This window comes from Sciurus carolinensis, chromosome 2 (genome assembly GCF_902686445.1).
Source record: "Sciurus carolinensis chromosome 2, mSciCar1.2, whole genome shotgun sequence".
NCBI classification, from domain to species: domain Eukaryota; kingdom Metazoa; phylum Chordata; class Mammalia; order Rodentia; family Sciuridae; genus Sciurus; species Sciurus carolinensis.
Window position 1 is genome coordinate 43033340 of NC_062214.1, and position 21212 is coordinate 43054551.

The 21212-nt window shown below is 40.4% G+C and overlaps 1 non-coding gene across 1 annotated transcript; it reads left to right on the forward strand.

The window, feature by feature from the left end:
* The first annotated feature begins 17470 nt into the window (after window positions 1-17470).
* Trnap-cgg (transfer RNA proline (anticodon CGG)) lies at window positions 17471-17544 on the forward strand. The gene has a single exon. It is a non-coding gene; the product is annotated as a tRNA-Pro (tRNA).
* The last annotated feature ends 3668 nt before the right edge of the window (window positions 17545-21212 follow it).

A 21212-nucleotide genomic window follows, 5' to 3' on the forward strand; every position in this document is an offset into this window, starting at 1 on the left:
ACAAGTTCAAGTCCAGCCAGGACAACTTAGTGAGATTCTGTCTGAAAAAAATTAAAAGAACTGAGGATGTAGCTCAGTGGCAGTGTGCTTGACCAGCATGTCTGAGACCCTGGTTCCATCCCCAGTACAGAGACAGTGGGTGCAGAGGGGAGAGCAGGGTGTCATCCTGGTTGCAGAGCAGAGAACAGGCCACATAAAGGAAGAGGCAAGGAACCTGGTTTTCAGATGAGCACATCCATCATACCAAACCACCAAGCTGTGGGGCAAGGGCAGTAACTGAATCTAGGTGAGATTCAGTAACTGAATCTAAGGTGATAGAACCAACTAAAACACAGTGAGTCTTTACTCTGTGCCTGGGATTCAGCACGTCCAGCCCAGCTAGCCTGAGATGGTGTTCCACTATTTAGAAGTCACATGCCAGGGGTGGGGCCAGCATTGTGCCTTGGGACTGAAGGAGTCATGGCGGTCTTCTACCTTGGGGGACTGCCACTAGCAGGACAGTGGCAGGAGCAGGGGAGGAGTAGACTGGGTCTAAAGTTTGACAGGCTAATGACTCCACAGCCTGCAGGCAGGAGTAAGCCCACCAGGACTGAAGGCAGAGATGTGGGACAATGCTGTCTTCATTCCCAGCAAGGTCTGCCTCCAAGACTTCACCCAGCAGTAGGATCTCCACCTGGGAATGAGACATCCTAAATACTGACTTCTGTTTTTTCTGGAACCCCAATGATGGCTAACTCAAGGAATGGATGTCGTCTTACCCCTCTCCAGTGTGAAGAACTGGGAGGCTGTCAATCATTTCCTCTTCAACAATCGTCAGCCAGACTCTCCACCCTCTCTCATTGCTGCCCTGACTGCTCTGCCACTTACCAGCTAGCAGACCTCTGTCAAGTTAACTAAGCTGTCTGGGCCTCAGACACCTCGCCTAATGCTAAGTGGGATTGCTGGTAGTACCACTTCGAAGGGTTGTTAGGAGGATTAAATGAATTAATATTAATACACATGTAAATGTTCTGTTGTGGAGGTAAGCAAATGAATGTAACCAGAGATATTTGGTTTTGTATGGGATTGAACCCAGGGGAGATTTACCACTGTGCTCCATCCCCAGTCTTTTTATTATTTTTAATTTTGAGACAGAGTCTTGCTAAATTTAGCTGAGGGTCTTACTAAGTTACTAAGGCTGGCCTCAAACTTGTAATCCTTCTGGCTTAGCCTCCCAAGTCTCTGGGATTATACACATGAGCCATCACATCCAGCTAATGAAATTAGAGATTTTGTATGAGTTCTACTATGTGTATTAAGAAAGTTTTATTTAGAGGTTGAGATGGAGTCCAAGAAAGAAATTATTATTTTTTTAAGTACTGGGAATTGAACCCAGGAGTGCTTTGCCATTGAACCACATCCCTAGTCCTTTTATTTTTTTTTTATTTTGAGTCAGGGTTTTGCTTAGTTTCTGAGGCTGGCCACAAACTTGTGATTCTTTTGCCTCAGCTGCCAAATTGGTGGAATTAATTACAGGCGTGCACCACAGTTCTCTGGCTAAAAGCTGACTTCTGGAGTCTACGTGCTCTCACCTCCTTACCCCCAAAGCTTTCTTTCCCCTGACAGTCTAACGTATGTGGTGAGGTGGCTGTGTGGTGACTCTCCTAATAGGTTTAGCTGCTTCTTCCACTAACAGAAATGTCAGGTCTTTTATATTCATGAAATTTTCCACGTTATATATTTTTATCATTACAAAACATTTTTAAAGCCACTCTTAAAAAGTGATTTAAGGAAATGTGTAATATATTTTAGAAAATTTCCATTAAAAAATAAAGAAAAAAAACAAGAAAAATTTCCATCAAAATTGCTAAACCACAATATCACAGCCAAGCATGGTGGCCTGTAATCCCAGTGACTCACCAGGCTGAGGCAGGAGGATTACAAGTTCAAGGAAACCCTCAGCAACTTATCGAGACCATGTCTCAAATAAAAATAAAGTGGACTGGGGATGTGGCTTAGTGGTAGAGCATCCCTGGGTTCAATCCCCGGTACAAAAAAAAAAAAAAAAACATGCATATTAGAAGAAAAAAAGTAAGAAAGGGAATGCAGAAAAAAATAGCAATGTGTTTTACAAAAATGCTAATCCAAAATATTATTTAAGAAGATTTTGCTGCATGGGGTAGAGGGTAGATTTGTCAGTGAGTTGAAGTTGGCAACCTAGAAGTCGAGGATGTGTTTATTCATCCTTCACAGGTTTGCAGGTGACCCACTGAGTGGAGCCCATCAGGGATCCACACTAGGGCAGAGAGACCTGTGCTATGGGAGCTGTTTGCTCAGAGGGCCTTTCTTTTAGGGGGCAGGTACTGGGGATTGAACTCAGGGGCACTCAACCACTGAGCCACATCCCCAGCCCTATTTTGTATTTTATTTAGAGACAAGGTCTCACTGTGTTGCTTAGTGTCTCACATTGTTGAGGCTGGCTTTAACCTCTACATCCTCCTACCTCAGTCTCCCGAGCTGCTGGGAGTACAGGTGTGTGCCACCACACCTGGCTTCAGAGAACTTTTCATCCCGAATTTCATACAACCTCAAAGCCCTTGTCAGGATGACTAAAAATGTTAATATGTGGGAAAGTTTTACAAGAGCGCTTGTCCTGTCAGAAGAGCTTCTTGTAGGTGTTCCATCAACTTGTTATTGTTATGACAATAATAATGTATTGACAATTTATCCCGACCCCTTTAAGTATTTTTGAGGTAAGGACTATATTTGCAAAATGAAGAGACCCTCTGCCTCCCAGGGCTGTAACTATAATTGATTCAAATGGCACCTCATCAACTTAGCCAGGAACTTAAAATTTCAAAATGGCCAAAGAGACTTTTAGCAGCTCAGTGCTTTTATAGTTCATGCCCAGAATCATGTGTCACTGTGACATCTCCATTTTCCTGCCCTGTGAAATGGGTACACACCCTTAAGGTAGTAGAAAGGAGTTTTCAGCTCAGTCCATGAGTAGGGTGAGATTGGGAGATTCCAGGACCCTGGGGAAGTCTTCCCCTTTTGGTTCACCTCGAACACTGCCTTCCCCACAGTGAGATGCTAGAGGATTCCCTGGCTTCAGACTGGGATGGGGCATAGAGGGTCCTGCTCATTTTCCCAGGCACTCTAGCTCTTGGTTCCTGGGTATGGGCTACAAACCGTGGGAGAGTGCAGCACCCACTGGCTCCTTCCCCAAGGGCATGGCTCAGGCATTAGTCACCAGAAGAGCCGTCCTTGTATTTGTTCATATGATGCAGCAATGGCGTGGTCACACACTGGCATCTTCTTTAGTATCCTGACTCTCATCTCAAGGAAGCCCCATCATTTACTCATTCACGCTGCTGTTTGCTCAAAAGTACAGTTGCCGGTAAAAGCACAATGCCAGAAAGGAGGGCTCAGCCCTCTCTGCCTGCTCTTTATTCCAAAAGGCCTCTGGCAGCCTCTCCTGGAATCAACTGGGCTCAAGATGTCACTCCCTGGTAACGCCTAGATTCTTGACTGATTTATTAAGGTTTGCAGGGGAAGGTTCCTTTTTATTATTTGCTAGGCAAATACTTTCTGGCCCATGTTCAGAGATGCTTACTAGAAATATATGGCAGAGAAGTCAGATGGGGTCTCCAGAGTTGTGCCAGCAGATTTCACAAGGCCTGGGGACCTGGGCGGGAGGTGTGTAGGGCTGGGCTGGGTGAGTCATTGACCTGAAGATCTGGACCCAGACAAGTCAAGAGTAATGCTGAACACTCCCTAGAGAGTCACAAATCCATGTCCCCCTAGGCTGGGTGACAGGGAGTGGTGAAGACTGGTGATGAGCTGTACAATACTTGTCCCCGCCTGGTAGGGTTGGATGCCCAACTTTGCCTGATTTTTTTTCAAGAGAAGCCGGGGTTGTAAAAATTTCAGATGTTCCATGACAGCAGTTAATTTAACAACACCCAAAACATTGTATAAGCTCATGAAAAGATGCTCAACATCAGTAGCCATTAGGGAACTGCAAACCAAAACCACAATGCGATACCATCACACACCCACGAGAATGGCAACTAGCAAACACAAAACAAAACCAAACCAGTGATGATGTGAGAAATTAAAACCCTTGCTCATTGTTGGTGGGAAAGTATAGTGCTTTGGAAAACAGTATGCCAGTTCCTGAAAAAACTAAAAGTAGAATTATCATGTGGTCCAGCAATCCTACTTCTGGGTTACTCGAAAGAGTTGAAGTCTGTTTTGGTTTTTGGTTTTTTAGTACTGGGGCAGTTTACCACTGAGCTACATCCCTAGTCTTTTGTACTTTTATTTGAGACAGGGTTTGGCTAAATTGCTGAGGGTCTTGCTAAATTGTTCAAGCTGGCCTTGAACTTGTGATCCTCCTGCCTTAGCCTCCCAAATCGCTGGGATTACAGGTGTGCACCACTGTGTCCTGGTGAAGGCAGAGTCTTGAGGAGATTTTTTTTATAATAGCACTGTTCATTCACAATAGCTAAAATGTGAAATTAACCCATTTGTCCATCAAGGGACAAATGGATGCAAAATGTGCTGTGTATATGTCTGTGTGTGTTTACAATGGATTATTGTTCAGCCCATTATTGCAAAAAAAAAAAAGAAAATTCTGACACATGAAACCTGAGGACCTTATCCTTAGTGAAAAAACTAGTCACGGGAGAATAAATCCTGTCTGGTTCTATTTATATGAGGTACCTAGAGTAGTCAAATTCATAGAGACAGAGAGAATGTGGTTGTCAGCGGCACCGGGAGGGGGTCGGGAGGCAAGAGGCGAATAGGAAGTTAGTGTCCAGAGTTTCAGTTTGGAGTTGGGTGTGGTGACTCATGCTTGTTTAGGAGGCTGAGGTAGGAGGATCATGAGTTCAAAGTCAGCCTCAGTGACTCAGAGAGGCTCTAAGCATCTCAGTGAGACCCTGCCTCAAAATAAAATTTTTAAAAAGGTCAGAGATATGGTTCAGTGGTTAAGCACCTCTGAGTTCAATCCCTGATTTAAAAAAAAAAAAAGTTTTGGTTTGAGAAGGCTAAAAGTTCTGGAGATAGATGGTGGTGATAGTTGCACAGCAATGTAAATATATAAATGTATTTAATACCACTGTACACTTAAAGATGGTGAAGATGGAAAATTCATGTAATGTGAATTTTACAAAAAAAAAAAAAAAAAAAAAGAGGAGGAGGGGGAGGAGGAGGTAAAACAGGCATTACAAGTACAGTGCTGCCAACAAGTCCTATCCTTGGCCCCTGAGTGTCCCCAGGCTGCCAGCCCGTCCCCTCTGCCATACAGGATCCTCAGTGTTGGCCCCTTTCCTGCGTGCACTTTCCTGCCCAGCCCTGCTCTGCTGGGTCTCAGGATTTGAGCACACCTGAGTTTAAATCCTGGCTCTGCTTCTCACCAGTCATGGGAAGTTGGCTTCTTTTCCTGTCAGTAGTTCATGGATTATAAAAGCTGTATCACTGACTCTATTTGCTTCCTACTTGAAGGTTTCTGGAGGTACTGTTCACACGTGCCAGGCCAAATATCACCAAGAAAAGAAGGAAGATGATAGATCAACAAGACCAAAAAAAAAAAAAAAAAATTGGGAGGACTTGAACTCAGGGGTACTCTACCACTTAGGCCAGCCCCTTTTACTTTTTATTTTGAGACAGGGTCTTACTAAGTTGCCCAGGCTGGCCTCACACTTGAAATTCTCCTGCCTCAGCCATTTCTCCATTCTTACCTTCCAAGAACTCTAGGTAGATTTGAACTTCTTGAATGGAGACTTATGTGTTTTTACCTTTATCATGTATCTAGTGCTTCTATAGAATGACTTAATTTCCACATTTGTATTTTCAACTTCCACGGGCTTTTTCATGTTCTCCAGTCACTCCTTTTTGGATGCATTCCAACACAGATTTCTACATAATAAAATCATATCAAATTTCTCTAAGTATAATAATTCAAATTTTCCTTTAAATCTATTCTCTTCCTTCGTCAATTATTCCTGTTTTTCCAGTGTCTGTTTTCCTATTGGTTCTCTTTCACCCCTTTATGCTGCTGGTTTCTTCATATGTCTGGGGAGTCTTCCCTTCCCTTGCCTTTGGTGTAGCACTGGGTACTGAACTCAGAGCTTTGTACGTGATAGGCAAGGACTCTCCCAGTGAGCTGCATCCGCAGTCCTGGGTGTGGATTTCCTACACTACAGTGCATGAAGGGTTTTTCTGGAAATAGGTGAACTGGGAGCTTGAAATAGACATCCAGGGTTTATCTCTGATGAGCAGATTTCACTCCAGGGGAATAGCCTCTGCTACACTGAGATCTCTACCCAGGGGCACAGTACAGGAGAAGGCTCTCTTTGGATAGTATATTCAACCTTGGTTAAAGAGTTCCCAGCTTTGTTCAACTTTTTCCCTCTACCTGGGGAAAAGTGAGGCTGCTGCACTGCTTCTTTGCAAGGGAGTAGGATGATGATCCAATTGTTAGGGATTGCCAAATACATGAAAGAAATATATATATATATATACACATACAGAGAGAGAGAGGAGAGAGGAGAGAGAGAGAGAGAGGGAGGGAGAGAGAGACTTTTAATTAGATTCCTCAATTTTCTGTTCTTATAATGTTTTTGTTTGATTTTGGCATTATATTAATGCCAGCCTTGAAATAGGAGTTAGGAAGTTTTCCCTCTGTTTCTGTCTTCTGGAAGAAATTGTAAAAAAAAAAAAAAAAAAAAAAGGATGCAAATTTTTCTTTAAACATTTGGTATAATTCACCAGTGAAACCACATCTGGGCCTGATGCTGTTTTGGAAATTAATTCATTATTGGTTCTGTTTCCTTAATGGACACAGGCCTATTAAAATAATTGTTTCACCTTGAGTGAGTTTTGATAGACTGTCTTTTTCATGAAATTGGAACGTTTTATCTAATTTATCAGATTTGTGGGCACAGAACAGTTACATCCTTTTAATGTTCGCAGAATCCGTAGTGATGGCATCTCTTCCATTTCTGATATTAGTAATTTTTGTCTTTTTTTTTTTTCCCTTCATTAGCCTGATTAGAGTTTTATTAATTTTATAGAACTTTTCATAGAATCAGTTTTTGGGTTATTCAGTTTCTCTATTGATTTTCTATTTTCAATTTCATTGATTGATTTATTAAAATTCTTTATTTTTTCTGTGTAGTTTGGATTTACTTTGCTTTTCTTTTTCTTTTTTCCTAAGGTGTGCTGTTGATTTTTAAATTTCTTTTCTTTTCTATTAGATGAATTCAGTGCTATACATTTTCTGTCAAGCACTGGTTTTGCTGTATCCCATCAATTTCAATAAGTTGTACTTTCATTTCCACTTAGTTAAGAATATTTTAAAATTTGTTGATTTTTTTTGACCCAAGTAATACTTAGAAGTGTGTGTGTGTATGTGTGTGTGTGTGTGTTTTAGAAGTGTGTTGTTGTGTGTGGGGGTGGTTTTTTTTTTTGAACCCAGGGTCACTTAACCACTGAGCCACATCCTCAACCCTTTTATTTTTTATTTTTGAGGCTGGCTTTGAACTTGCTCCTGCCTCAGCTTCCCAAGTCGTTGACATTATAGACATGTGTTACTGTGCCCCAACAGAAGTGTTTTTTAATACTAAAATATTTCGGATTTCTCAGCTCTTTGTTGTTGATTCCAAGTTTAACCCCATCCTGGTCTGAGAGTATACACACAGTATGATTTTTTAAAAATTTGTTCTAATTAGTTACACATGACCATAGAATGCATTTTGACATATCATATAAAAATGGAACGTAACTTCTCATTTTTTTGGTTGTACACGATGTAGAATTACACCAGTTGTGTAAGCATATATGCCTGTATGGTAATAATGTCTGATTCGTTCCACTGTCCTTCCCACTCTCATACCCCTCCCCTCCCTTCACTCCCCTCTGTTTAATCCAAAGTACCTCTATTCTTTCAGAGCACTGCCCCCATTATTGTGAATTAGCATCCGCATATCAGAGAAAACATTCAGCCTTTGGTTCTTTGGGATTGACTTATTTAGTTTAGAATGATATTCTCCAACTCCATCCATATACCAGCAAATGCCATGATTTCATTCTTCTTTAAGGCTGAGTAATACTCCATTGTGTATAGCTATCACATTTTCTTTATCCATTCATCTGTTGAAGGGCACCAGTTTATTGTAAATTGGGTTGCTATAAACATTGATGTGGCTGCATCACTGTAGCATGCTGTTTTTAAGTCCTTTGGGTATAAATTGAGGAGTGGGATAACTGGGTCAAATAGTGGTTCAATTCCAAGTTTTCTGAGGAATCTCCAAACTACTTTCCAAAGTGTTTGCACCAATTTGCAGTCCCACCAACAATGTATGAGTGCACCTTTTCCCCCACATTGTTGCCTTTATTGTTGCTTGTATTCTTGATAATTGCCATTCTGACTGGAGTGAGATGAAATCTCAGTACAGTTTTGATTTGCATTTCTCTAATTGCTACAAGTGATGAACATTTTTTTCATATATTTGTTGATGGACTGTATTTCTTCTGTGAAGTGTCTGTTCAGATCCTTAGACCATTTTTTGATTGGGTTATTTGGTTTTTTGGTGTTAAGTTTTTTTGAGTTCTTTATACATCCTGGAGATTAGTGCTCTATCTGAGGTGTGTGTGGTAAAGATTTTTGTCCCATTCTGTAGACTCTCTCTTCACATTATTGATTATTTCTTTTGCTGTGAAGAAGCTTTTTCGTTTGATTCCATCCAGTTTATTGATTCTTGGTTTTACTTCTTGTACTTTAGGGGTCTTGTTGAGGAAGTCAGTTCCTAAGCCAACATGGTGGAGATTTGAGCCTACTTTTTCTTCTATTAGGTGCAGTGTCTCTGTTCTAATTCCTAAGTCCTTGATTCACTTTGACTTGATTTTTGTGCAGGGTGAGAGATAGGGGTTTAATTTCATTTTGCTACATATAGATTTCCAGTTTTCCTGGCACCATTTTTTGAAGAGGCTATCTTTTCTCCAATGCATATTTTTGGAGTCTTTGTCGAGTATGAGAGAACTGTGTTTATGTGGGTTTGTCTCTGTGTCTTCTATTCTGTACCATTGGTCTACATGTCTGTTTGGGGGCCAATATCATGCCGTTTTTGTTACTATGGCTCACAGTATGATTTCTTTTACGTTTTTTAAGGTGTGTTTTATGATCTAGGATGTCATCTGGATTGGTTAATGTTCCATGTGAGCTTGAGAACATATGTTCTTTTGTTGCTGAATGAAGTAGACTGTGAATGTCAGTTACATCAAATTGATGGTGCTATTCTCTTCAACTACATTCTTACTAATTTTCTACCTACTGCATCTGAAAATTACTTAGATATGAAAATCTCCAACTATAATTGTGAATTGATCTATTTTCTATCAGTTCTTGCCTCATATAGTTCAATAGTCTGTTGCTAGGTGACAGGGATTGTTGTGTCATCTTGGAGAATTAACCTCCTCCTTTAGTCTTGGCAGCTCTCCCTGCTTTAAAATCTGTTTTTTGTTTGTTTGTTTGTTTGTTTGTTTTTGTACTAGGGATTGGGATTGAACCCAGGGACACTTACCCACTAAATCATTTCCCCAGACCTTTTTATATTTGATTTAGAGACAGGGTCTCGATGAGTTGCTTAGGGCCTGCGCTAAGTTGCTGAAGCTAGCTTTGAATTCACGATCCTCCTGCCTCAGCCTCCCAAGCCGGGATTACAGGTGTGATTAGTATTACTTTTAATCTATGTCTTTGTTTTTTAGAGTGTGTTTCTTGTAGACAATGCATAGTTGGGTCATTTATTTTATCCACTCTCATTCTCCTTTAATTCTTATATTTAGACCATTAATACTTATAATCATTATTGACATAGTTGGATTAATATCTATTATATTTGCAGATGTTTTCTACTCATTGCCCTTATTCTTTGTTTCTCTTTTGTCTTCTACTCTTTTGTGCCTGTGTATGCATGTGTGAGTGTGTGGTACTGGGGATTGAGGCCAGGGATGCTCTATCACTGTATTACACCCCCAGCCCTTTTTTAATTTTTAATTTTGAGACAAGGTGTAAGTTGCCTAGGCTGGCCTTGAACTTCAGATCCTCCAGACTCAGCCTCCCCAGTAGTTGGGATTACAGGTATGCAACACCTTGCCCAGCTTCTGCCTTCTGTAGTTTTAATTAAGCATTTTTTAGGATTCCATTTTCTTTTCTCTCTTGCCATTAATTATACTAATTTTATAAAAATCTTTAGTGGCTATCTTTGAGTTTACATTGAAACTCGAAGTCCACTTTCTAATAGCAAAATGCTATTTTATTTCTATCATAGATACTCTGTAACATCCTTTGTAATTTCTCAACTCTTCATTGTTATTTTCTAGTGTTTTCTCCTAAGTATGCACTTCTTCCTTATTCATATACCGTATTTGTTTTGTTATGGTATGAGGTAATGACTCGGGGGCACTCTGCCACTGAGCTACATCCCAAGTACTTTTTTTATTTTGAGACACCCTCACTAAACTGCCCAGGTTGACCTTGAACTTGCCATGCTCTGACTCAGTCACCCAAGTGACTGGGATTTACAGGTGTGCACCACTGCACACCTGTATGTACTGTACTTTTATAGAAAAATGTAGACCTATTGACTTTTTTCACTTGATACATTGCAAATACAAGGTTATTTCAAAATGATTATTTTCACAGATATTTATATACTTCTTGTTTCTAGTATGTGAAAGTAGACAAAACAGATGACTAGCATGTAGATGCCAAAAAGCCTAAATTCCCATGTAAGTTTGGCCCTTAGCCTGCTGCATAATTAGTTAAGTGATCTCATTGTGCTATGTTAGTATTTTTGAGTGCCTATAAAAAGGCTTAATTAAAAACATTAAGGTAATTATATTACTTATCCCTTAGTTTCTCTTTCTATATAATGACTATTAGAGCAGGACATCTTCCCAAGGGCATGATAAAAGAAAAAGAAAATGCAAGACATAAATACCCAAATATAGCAAATTATGCTTAAAGAAAAAAGCAGCACAGAAAGACAAATACTGTCTGAGCTCATATGTGGAATGTTAAAGAAGTCAAATTTATAGGAGCAAAGAGTAGAATGGTGGTTGCCAGGGGAAATGGGGAGACATGGGTCAAAGAAAACAGTTTCAGTTAAATAAGATGAGTAAATTCTGGGAATCTATTGTACAGAATGGTGACCATAGTTAGCTATAATATATTTTATACTTGAAAATTGCTAAGAGAGTGGATCATAAATGCTCCTCCCACCGCACATACACACAAAATAATTATGTGAGGCGGTAGATACATTAAGTAACTTGATTTAATCATTTCATAGTAGATATGTATAGCAAAATATCATGTCATACATCTTAAACATTTAAGATATCGCTTGTTAATTATATCTTGATAAAATGGGGGGTTAAATAAAAAAGTACCAAAGTTATTAGGTTTTAAATTTCAAATTTAATATCTCATCCTCTTCATAGCATTTTAGCTGGGGAAGCAACAAGATGAAATTAAAAGAGTAACTTTTAAACTGGGCTCAGTGGTTCACTCTTAATCCCAGTGAGGCTGGAGGCTGAGGTGGGTGCAAATTCTAGGCTAGCCTCAGCAATCACCTCTCAAGGTGTAATTCTGTCTCAGAGTGAAAAATAAAAAGAACTGGGGATGTGGCTCAGTGGTTCAATCCCCAGTACCAATAAATAAGGTTAAATTTAAAAAGAGGGACTTTTATAGAGAGACATGCATTTGAATCCAAACCACGTCCCCATTACTCGGCAGCCTGAGCGCATCCCCTAAGCAATTTGTGTGAATGATTCTGAGGCCAGTGTACATTTCCCATGCTAACGTGCATGGAGGTCTGTTTCCTGGGGCGAGGCAGAAGAAGGGGTACATACTGGGAGTTTGAAGCTTATATTGGGTTTTCTGATGAGCAGACTGTGCTGCAGATGGTCCATGTGCTCAGGTGCTGAGGAGAGTTCTGCCCTGGGGCATCAAAACAGGAAAAGTACATCAATTTTTCTTAGGGAAGAGTGTGATATTGTGATATAAAGAAATATATAATTAATCTCTCCTGGTCCCTTCCCCCGCCCCCACCCTATTCCTGGTACAGAGTCCTTAACTCTCTTACCCACAGGGAAATTAGGAAAATCTTTTGTTCTAATATGTGGTCTCTGCCCCTGCCTTCCCATCACAGAGCTCCTAACGCCTTTGTAATTTAGTGAGTGATAACATCTGACACAGAGCTCCTTAATCCCTCGGAATTTCCTGGGTGATAGGAGCAGCTTTTGTTCTAATGAGATCACTCTTGGTGGGCTCCTGGATAGCCCCAGGATGGGGGCTGGCTGCCAAGGGAAGGGAAGGTTGAGACTTTGAGCTTCCCCGCCCCCCACTCTGGGGAGAGGAGGAGGATGATCCAGCTGACCACCAATGGCCGGTGATTTAACCAATTCTGCCTACATAACAAAGCTTCCCTAAATACCCCAAAGGACAGGGTTTTGAGAGATTGTGGACAGTTGAACCCACAGAAGTGCCTGGAGAGTGGCACACCCAGAGAAGCATGGCGGGAATTCTGAATCCCCCCGCAACCATCTGGGAGCCTCAGGATTGTTCGTGTTGTTAAAGTCAATGTCTCCTAGGGTGGAAGTGGACACAGAAGTGACTTCTTTGGCCCATATTCACTTATCCTTCATGTCCAAGATACTGGAAATATGCACCAACCTGGAGCATATGTGCTGGGCGATGACATGAGGTACCCTCAAAAGTGAGGGTTTGGCCCATGTCCTTAATCCCAGCAACTCAGGAGGTTGAGACAAGGAGGACTGAAAATGTGAGGCCAGCCTCGGCAACTTAACAAGGCCCTAAGCAACTTAGTGAGTCTCTGTATCAAAATAAAAAATAAGAGGCTGGGGAGATAGCTCAGTTGGTAGAGTGCTTGCCTTGTAAGCACAAGGCCCTGGGTTTGATCCCCAGCAGCCCCCCCCCCCCAAAAAAAATAAAAATTAAAAAAAAATAAAATAAAATAAAAGGTCTTGGGATGTGGCTCTGCAGATAAGCATCCCTGGGTTCAGTCCCCAATACAAAAAAAAAGTAAGGGTTTGATTGTTGAATACAAGGGATGATCTTACTGGGACTGTGAATGCAGCTCAGTAGAAGAGTGCTTGCCTAGCATGCTCAAGGCCTTAGGTTCAATCCCTAGAACTGCCAAAAAGGGGTGGGAGGAAGCATGTGCCTGCTGGAGAGCACAAGGGTTAAAGGGTTAAAGTTGTAAGGAGGTGCCATCATTGCACACCATCCTATTCATAGCCTGATATTCTTCATTCCATTATCTTTCTATGTCCTCATAAAACACCCCACACAGTGACTTCCTTTGGAAAGCTGACAGTTATTACAAAACAAGACAACAAAATGAAGTGCACTAGAGTAGATGTCACTAAAAAACAGTTAGACTCCTGATGGCTATAATTGTTATGGCTCCATAATAACATTCTCTTCCAAGAGGTTGAGACTCATTTGCAGACATGACCTCATTTATCTATACAAGCCTACACACAGATGAGGTATTAACATTCCCATTGTGCCCTGTTCAGTTAGGACTGTAGGACTGTCTCAAGAGGACCTGGAAAACTAACCAAAAAGATGATACAAGGAATTGATATTGCAAATATCGCATTAGCTCTAATAGGAGAGCTGTTACCACTGGCTGCAAGGTTATTGAGACATTTGGAAAAATGCATATGAATGTTGTCATTCAAATTTGAAGAAAGCAATATCCAACACTAGGTGCTTGAAACTTAAAAGAGAAAGGAGAGGAGGAAGAGGATATTTGGAGGAGGAAATGGAGGAAATAGGAGAGGAGGAGGAGGAGGAAGGGGTAGGAAAGAGGAGAAGGGAGAGAGAGGGAGGTTGGGGAGGGGGAGGAGGAGGAGGAGAGAGAAGAGGAGGAAGAAAAGGTTCTGTTACATCATCAAATGAAACCTCTGGCTAATGTACCTGCCACGAGTGATTGGATCTTTCAGGTGTTACACCATGAAAACAAAAGGAAAAACAGAAAAGAAATATTAATTTTAAAAAAGAAGAGAGAAAGTCAAGAAATATTTCTTTTCCACAAAGTGGTGCTGATAAATTTGAGATAAGTTTATTCTGGAGTTCTTTGTTACTAGAAGCGTTACAATACACACCAGAAGGAATCAAAGAAAGGGAGAGAAATATGTTGAAAGATTTGCTTTTGTAAGATATCTAATTTTAATCTCCACTTGATGGCAGTCTTCTTCCTATTTGATATAGGCCTAAGTGATAGTCAAGCAATCTGAAGCAGCTCCTGGTCTCAGATAATGCAGGTACCACCAACACGTGTGGCGTGCAGAAAACCATATGTGATTGGCAGAGGTGTCCCATCCTTGAGCTGAACACACCTCAGTTTGATGTTAATACTAAGCTTATTTTTGAAGTCAGAAACATTAACTACAACTATAACAGAAACACAATTTTAAAATAAAACTGAGAGGTTTGAGGTGCAGCTGAATGGTAGAATGCTCACTGAGCATGTGTGAGATGCCGGATTCATCCCTAGCAGTAAAATAAAATTAAATACCGAAAGCATCTCTAAGGCAGTAACTTTATTATTGTTATTTTTATTTTATTTTATTATTAACTTTTTATTTGTCCTAATTGGTTATTATTATTAGTTTCTGTTACTGGAAATTGAACCCAGGAACACCTTACCACTGAGCTACATCCCCCGTTCTCTTTCTCTTTTTTGGTACTGGGGATTGAGCCCAGGGACGTACAACCACTGAGCCACATCCCCAGCCCTTTTTATTTTTTATTTTGAGACAGGATCCTGCTAAGTTGCTTAGGGCCTTTCTATATTGCTGAGGCTGACTTTGAACTTGAGATCCTTCTGCCTCAGCCTCTTGAGATGCTGGGATTACAGGAATTAATTACTGCACCCAGGATTCCAAGTTCTTTTTAATTTTTTGAGACAGGGTCTTGCTAAGTTGCCTCAGGCTGGTCTTGAACTTGTAATCCTTCTGCTTCAGCCTCCCAAGAAGTTGGGATTATAGGCCTGCTTCTTTAATTTTTTATTATTCATCCCATCTGTAAGATAGTAAATTGGAGTCTCCAAAATCAGGAACCTAAAAGAAAATAGCCATTATGTAGATATATTCATTTCCATTTCCCTCTACTATCTTAAAACTGTCGACTCATAGTCAATTGCCAAATAAATAAAATATTTATGGCAAATAAATATAATTACTAAAATTATATCTGAATAGAAACTACTAAAAATCAATTGGCATTTATAATACTTTTTTAAAAAAATAAATTATGCCTTAGAGTTTGGTTTTCACTTGGCCAAACTGATGCAGTTTTCTTAGTACATGCTTTAAGACTTCAGGGCATCTTGTGAGATGAGATGGAGTACCAGATCTGTTTTGTGGAATCATCCTGGGTACCTAAAAAAGTCATGGTACTTCTACCTTTGTTATGAAGGATGGAGCCAAACCAGAAGACTCCAGAATCCTTTCTTGAACTTACACCTGCTTATTGTTGAGTTGGCTTACTGAGACTGTACCCTTTTCAGCCACATCCGGGTCCCGTTTGTTTCCCTCTTTGTGAAATACAGGCCAGCGTCATCAAGACAATTATCCAGCTGGCTTCCTGCGCCAACAGTGTTGAAGACTTTTCTACATTTACTATGTTGCCTTGTGAATATTTACTTTGTCATCTCCCCAATGAGACTCTGAGCATCTCCTGTACAGAAGCAGGATTCCTTCCCTTCCCTTTGCATCCCAGCTGATCAGGACACAGTGAGCCCCCAAAATGACTGTTTGCTGCTGATACAGTAGAGCATGTAATCAAACCATTGTAAGTGAATATATTTGTGGGAGAAATTTGTCTTGTCTTTAAAATTAATCTATTCACAATCTAAGATGAGGAAAGAAAAAGTTCTGAAAACACTCTGTTTCCCAGCTTCCCCCCTCCCCACAAAAAATGCTGGCAGCCTATTTGTAGAATCTATGCTGTTCTGTTTCCCACCATAAAGGTTCTTCAACTGCCATCATTAGGCTTATCATTATTATTCTTCCACTCACTTTAGTGCCTAGACGGACAAACTAAGGTAGCTTTCTTGTCCTTCTTTCAAAAATCATGTGTCGTATATATAACTCATTCACCAATCATTTTCTCAATTGCCCCATTTTGCTTGAAGAAAAATCCCTGACAGATAAGCAGATGTCCTGACCCTGAGCCGTTTTCTGCTCCACTACGTGGTGTTTATAAGGTCCACATTTTTGGTTAATCCAAATATAGCTCTACTCTTGCATTCCAAAGCCCAAGTCTACTTCAGTGCACTGTTCTGAAAGTGTTTCAATGATATAAACCTCAGTGAGGGCAAAGGCTTTATTTTGTTAATATTATAAACAAACAGTAGTTGGCATACAGTACACCCACAGAAAATACTGAATGAATGAATTAATCCACGTCTTGAGAATTTTGGGATAATATGACCTGACTCCTGAAAAAAAAATTTATATATATATATATATATATAAAATCTGCATTTTATCTTAGAGCAGTGAATTACTATGAAATGATGAAAATTGTATTTTTTCTTTTGTCTTCTTCAATGATATCCACAGTTAAAATATTAAAAGTTTTAATCTCATAAACATTTGGAAAAATACAAAGCCAGAAGATTCCTCTGAGTCCTTTTCTACCCGTACTGTCCAGGGAAAAGGATGGTCTCTGGACTGCTGATTCTTGACGGTTGAGCAGTTGGCCTGCTGAGGTTCTCCACCTGGATTGCAAAAGGGCAGGTAGGGAAAGGAAGGGATCACTGTGTTTAGGGTGCCCCCTTCTGTCCAAAGGGTAGAAGCCGCATGGAGATCCCAGTCAAGGCTTTCCCTGGAAAAGGAAGGTCAGATTTTGATTCCTGGAAAAGACCCTAGAGAAGACAAGTTCAAACTCATGGGGAGACTGAGACCCGACAAGGTGAAGTGCCTTGTTTGTGTCACAAAACCAGTTAAATCTTGAAAGAAGCTGGATGGCCTAACCTGTGCCTCCCATTAACCAGGGCACTCACAGCTACAGTCTCTTCTGCCTTTGTTCAAATTAACAATGATCAAGCATAAACCAATTATGCCCATTTCTTATGATTTATACCTTCAGCTTCCTATAATGTGAATCAATCATATATCCAATATATTTTAAAAATCATTATTTTTGGATCCCAAAGCCTTCCTAGGCATGGATTTCCTTAAAAACTAAAGAGATTACTTCTGTTTGGCCCAGCCATTCCTTCATTATTTTCCTCATATTTTTAAGTGTGTGGGTTTTTTTGTTTTGAATGCTGTGAGTTAAATCCAGGGTCTCATGCACTAAGCTACACCTCCCAGCCTTTTGAAGATTTTGAACCTACCAAACAAAGCACACACATAAGAGTTAAAAAATGCATCTCCGGGCTGGGGATATAGCTCAGTTGGTAGAGTGTTTGCCTCGGAAGCACAAGGCCCTGGGTTCAATCCCCAGTACCAAAAAAAAAAAAAAAAAAAAAAAAAAAAGCATCTCCTTATTTTAAAAAGTACAGACACATCTACCATTGTGAGATGTCATGCTACTGATATTATATAATCAAAAATCGGAAACACTTACATTGATCACAGTGGTGCACACCTGTAATCTTAGCAATTTGGGAGGCTGAGGCAGGAGGATCTCAAGTTCAAGCCAGCCTGGGCAACTTAGTGAGAATCTGTCTCAAAATAAAAACTAAAAAGGGCTGGGGATGTAACTCAGTGATAGAAAGCTCCTGGATTCAACCCTCAGTATGGGGGTGGAGGACCTAAAACACACTGTAAAGATGCTGAAAATGTTACCTATTGTAAATATATAATTATAGTTCAAACTGGGGCTGGGTGAGGGGAGTATTTTTGTCAGTCTGCACATCCTTGTATAAAATAGATGAATTATTCCAACTGGAGAAAAACTAAAAATAGTAAGGTTTCCCAGGAAACTCTGGGGACACCTGGAGGCCTAAGAGCCCTAGCCTGGGGTTGATGGCTACAAGCGGTTAATCTGCCAAGGTGGGTGGGGCACTCTGCTTTTACAGGGGGTCAGGATGCTCCTGGGTCTGGTGTGCTGGTTGTGACCTTGGTATGAAGGGCATTCCCAGCAATTCTCCAACCTTCTTGTTACTCAACCAAAACAAACATTTCCTATAAATTAATTCTTATAGTTTGTTATAATGTGGATCTGGAATGTTCCCCAAAGTTCACATATTGGAAGTATGATCACAGCAACGTTCACAGATGGGGCTTTTAGGCAATGATTGGATCCTGGAGGTCTGACTTCATTAGTGGAATAATCCATTTGGTGGGCTAATCCCTTGATAGATGAATGGATTACTGGGTTAGGTGGGACTTAGTGGAAGAAGCAGGCTACTGGGGACATGTCCTGGAAGGGTTTGTCTTCTCCCCAGCCCCTTCCTCTTGCTCTGTTTTTGGTCAACCATTGACTGAATCCTCTGAGACTGTGAGCCCAAATAAATCTCCCTTTAGATTGTTCATGTCAGGTATTTTGGTCACAGTGAGGAAAAGTTGACTCGCACACAGATACATATCTGATATCTAGAATACGGGCTGAGTATGTATAACTCTTTCCTAAGTTTCCAGTGCCCCCTCAACCAAAAAAAAAAAAAAAAAGAAAAGAAAAGAAAAAAGAAAAAAAACAAATTCCATTTACGTGAAATTCTAGAACACTAATCACTAATGATCACCTTCGAGGCAGTGGAGATGAGGACTGACTGGGAAGAGGAATGAGGGAACCATCCAGAGGGATGTTCTATATCTACAAAAGGGTTTGGGTTCATGGGTGCCCACATTTGTCAAGATTCACTGAATAGTAGCCATGCACAGTGGCACATGCCTGTAATCCCAGTGGATCAGGAGACTGAAGCAGGAGGATCACAAATTCAAAGCCAGTCTTAACAATTTAGCAAGGCTGTGAACAACTTAGCAACACCCCATCTCTAAATAAGATATATAAAAAGGGATGGGGATGTGGCTCAGTTGTTAAGCACCCCTGGGTTCAATCTCTGGTACAAAATAAAAAACAAAAAACAAAACCAAATAACATTCTGAGCTGGGGTATGATGGTACATGCATGTAGTCCCAGTTATTTGGGAAAATGAGGCAGGAGGATCACTTGAGTCCAATAGCTCAAGACCAGCCTGGACATTATAGCAAGATCCCATTTCAAAAAGAGAAAAAGAAAAAAAAAAATCCAATTTAAGTGCCTACTGCCAACTGGAAAATATGGAGGGAGAACTGGAAAATATGGAGGGAGTACTGACATGGGATCTCATATCTTTGTAACCAGTGGAGGAAACTGGTTTAGGCAGGAATCACTAATGGAGCCATGACTTAAATCATCGCTCCAGAAAGTCCTTCATACCACAGGAAAACTGGTAACTGTACGAGGCAGAAATCGGGCACCACCAAATATGACATCCTGAGAAGAATACAAACTTCACTTACATAAATAGGACTAGCGACGGGAGCCCTCTACGAGCTGTGTGTGAAATGAGTGACACTGGAGTCATCAGACAGGGAAGCCCTGTTTTGGGAACTCCCAGGCGGAAACCCCACAGTGTGAGAATGCCCAGCTCAAGCTGGCACCCAGTTCTAGCTCACAGCTCAAGTTCTAACAAAGCCCCAGGGGTCGGAGTGACCCACCAAGAACCAAACACCAAACAACCTGTTTGCCGCAAGACCCTGCCACACTGAGAAGCGAGCACCAAAACAAGGCTCTTCCCACACTGAAACCTTACACCCACCCAGCCCCTTTGATCTGTACCACTCTAAATAGAGCAAGTGTGGCTGCTTCTTTGTTAGAGCCACACCCTTCTGGACAGCTCAACGGTCACGTCCCTGCTTTAAAAATATTCTTGACTTTTTGTCTTATTCTCTGATTTATTACTTCCATAGATATTATATTGCAGCCAGCCCATCCTTCTGATGCCTACCCCTTCCCTCACCCACGCTGGACATGAGTGAGAACTAGCAAGGTAAAATCTGAACCTGATCATGTGGAAACTTTGCATAAACCTCCAGAAGAAGCATTCGACTATTAAAAAGGACCCTTTTCTCAAAAATGACATAAAAGATAACAACAAAACAAAACAAATTCCACAGACAAGGGACATGACAACTAAACCTAATCCTAAACTGGAACCTGCAAGAAAGGAGGAAATATTATAAAATACATGATCAGGTCAATTGTCAAACTGGAATGTGGATGGTATGTATAAGTATTACGACAGAGTATCAATGTTCAGCTTACTAAGCCTGATTACTGTAGTGTGCTCATGTAAGAGAAACTCCTTTTTTTGTGGTGCTAGCATTGGACCCAGTGCTTCATGCATGCTAGGCAAGTGCTCTACCAAGTGAAGTACATCCTCAGCCTGAGAATGTACTTATTCTTTTTTTTTTTTAATTCTTTTTAGTTGTAGATGGACACAATACCTTTATTTTATTCATTTTATGCAGTGCTGAGGATCGAACCCAGTGTCTCACATGTGTGAGGCAAGTGCTCTACCACTAAGCCATGATCCCAGCCCCTGTACTTATTCTTAAGAAACACAAACTTGACTTATAAAAGAGTCTATGATGTATGCAACTTATTTTCAAATGACAAAAAAAAATATGTATGTGTGTACAGAGTAAAAGAGAAGGAGAGAAGATTTCCCACCTGGGCAAATGAAAAATCTTTGGGCAAAAATGTTAACAACAGGTTAATGGGGAAAGTGTGTACTGGTGTTCTGTGTACTAATTTTGCTAATTTCCATTAAGTTTGAAATTATTTCCAAATAAAAGGCCTAAAGTTTATGAAAAAGTATTTGTTTCCAAATTTAAAAACTATCCACTTTAGGGCTGGGTTTGTGGCTCAGTGGTAGTGTGCTTGCCTAGCATGTGTGAGGCCCTGGATTCTATCCTCAGCACCACATAACAATAAAGATATTGTGTCCACCTATGACAACAACAACAACAACAAACATATGTATGTATATATATATATATATGTATATATATATATAAACTATCCATTTTAATATATAAAAATAAAAATGAAAAAAATTTCAGTGTAGAAATAACCTATTCCATGGCATGTTTCTTTAAGCAGAAGTAAACCACACTATCAATAACAAAAG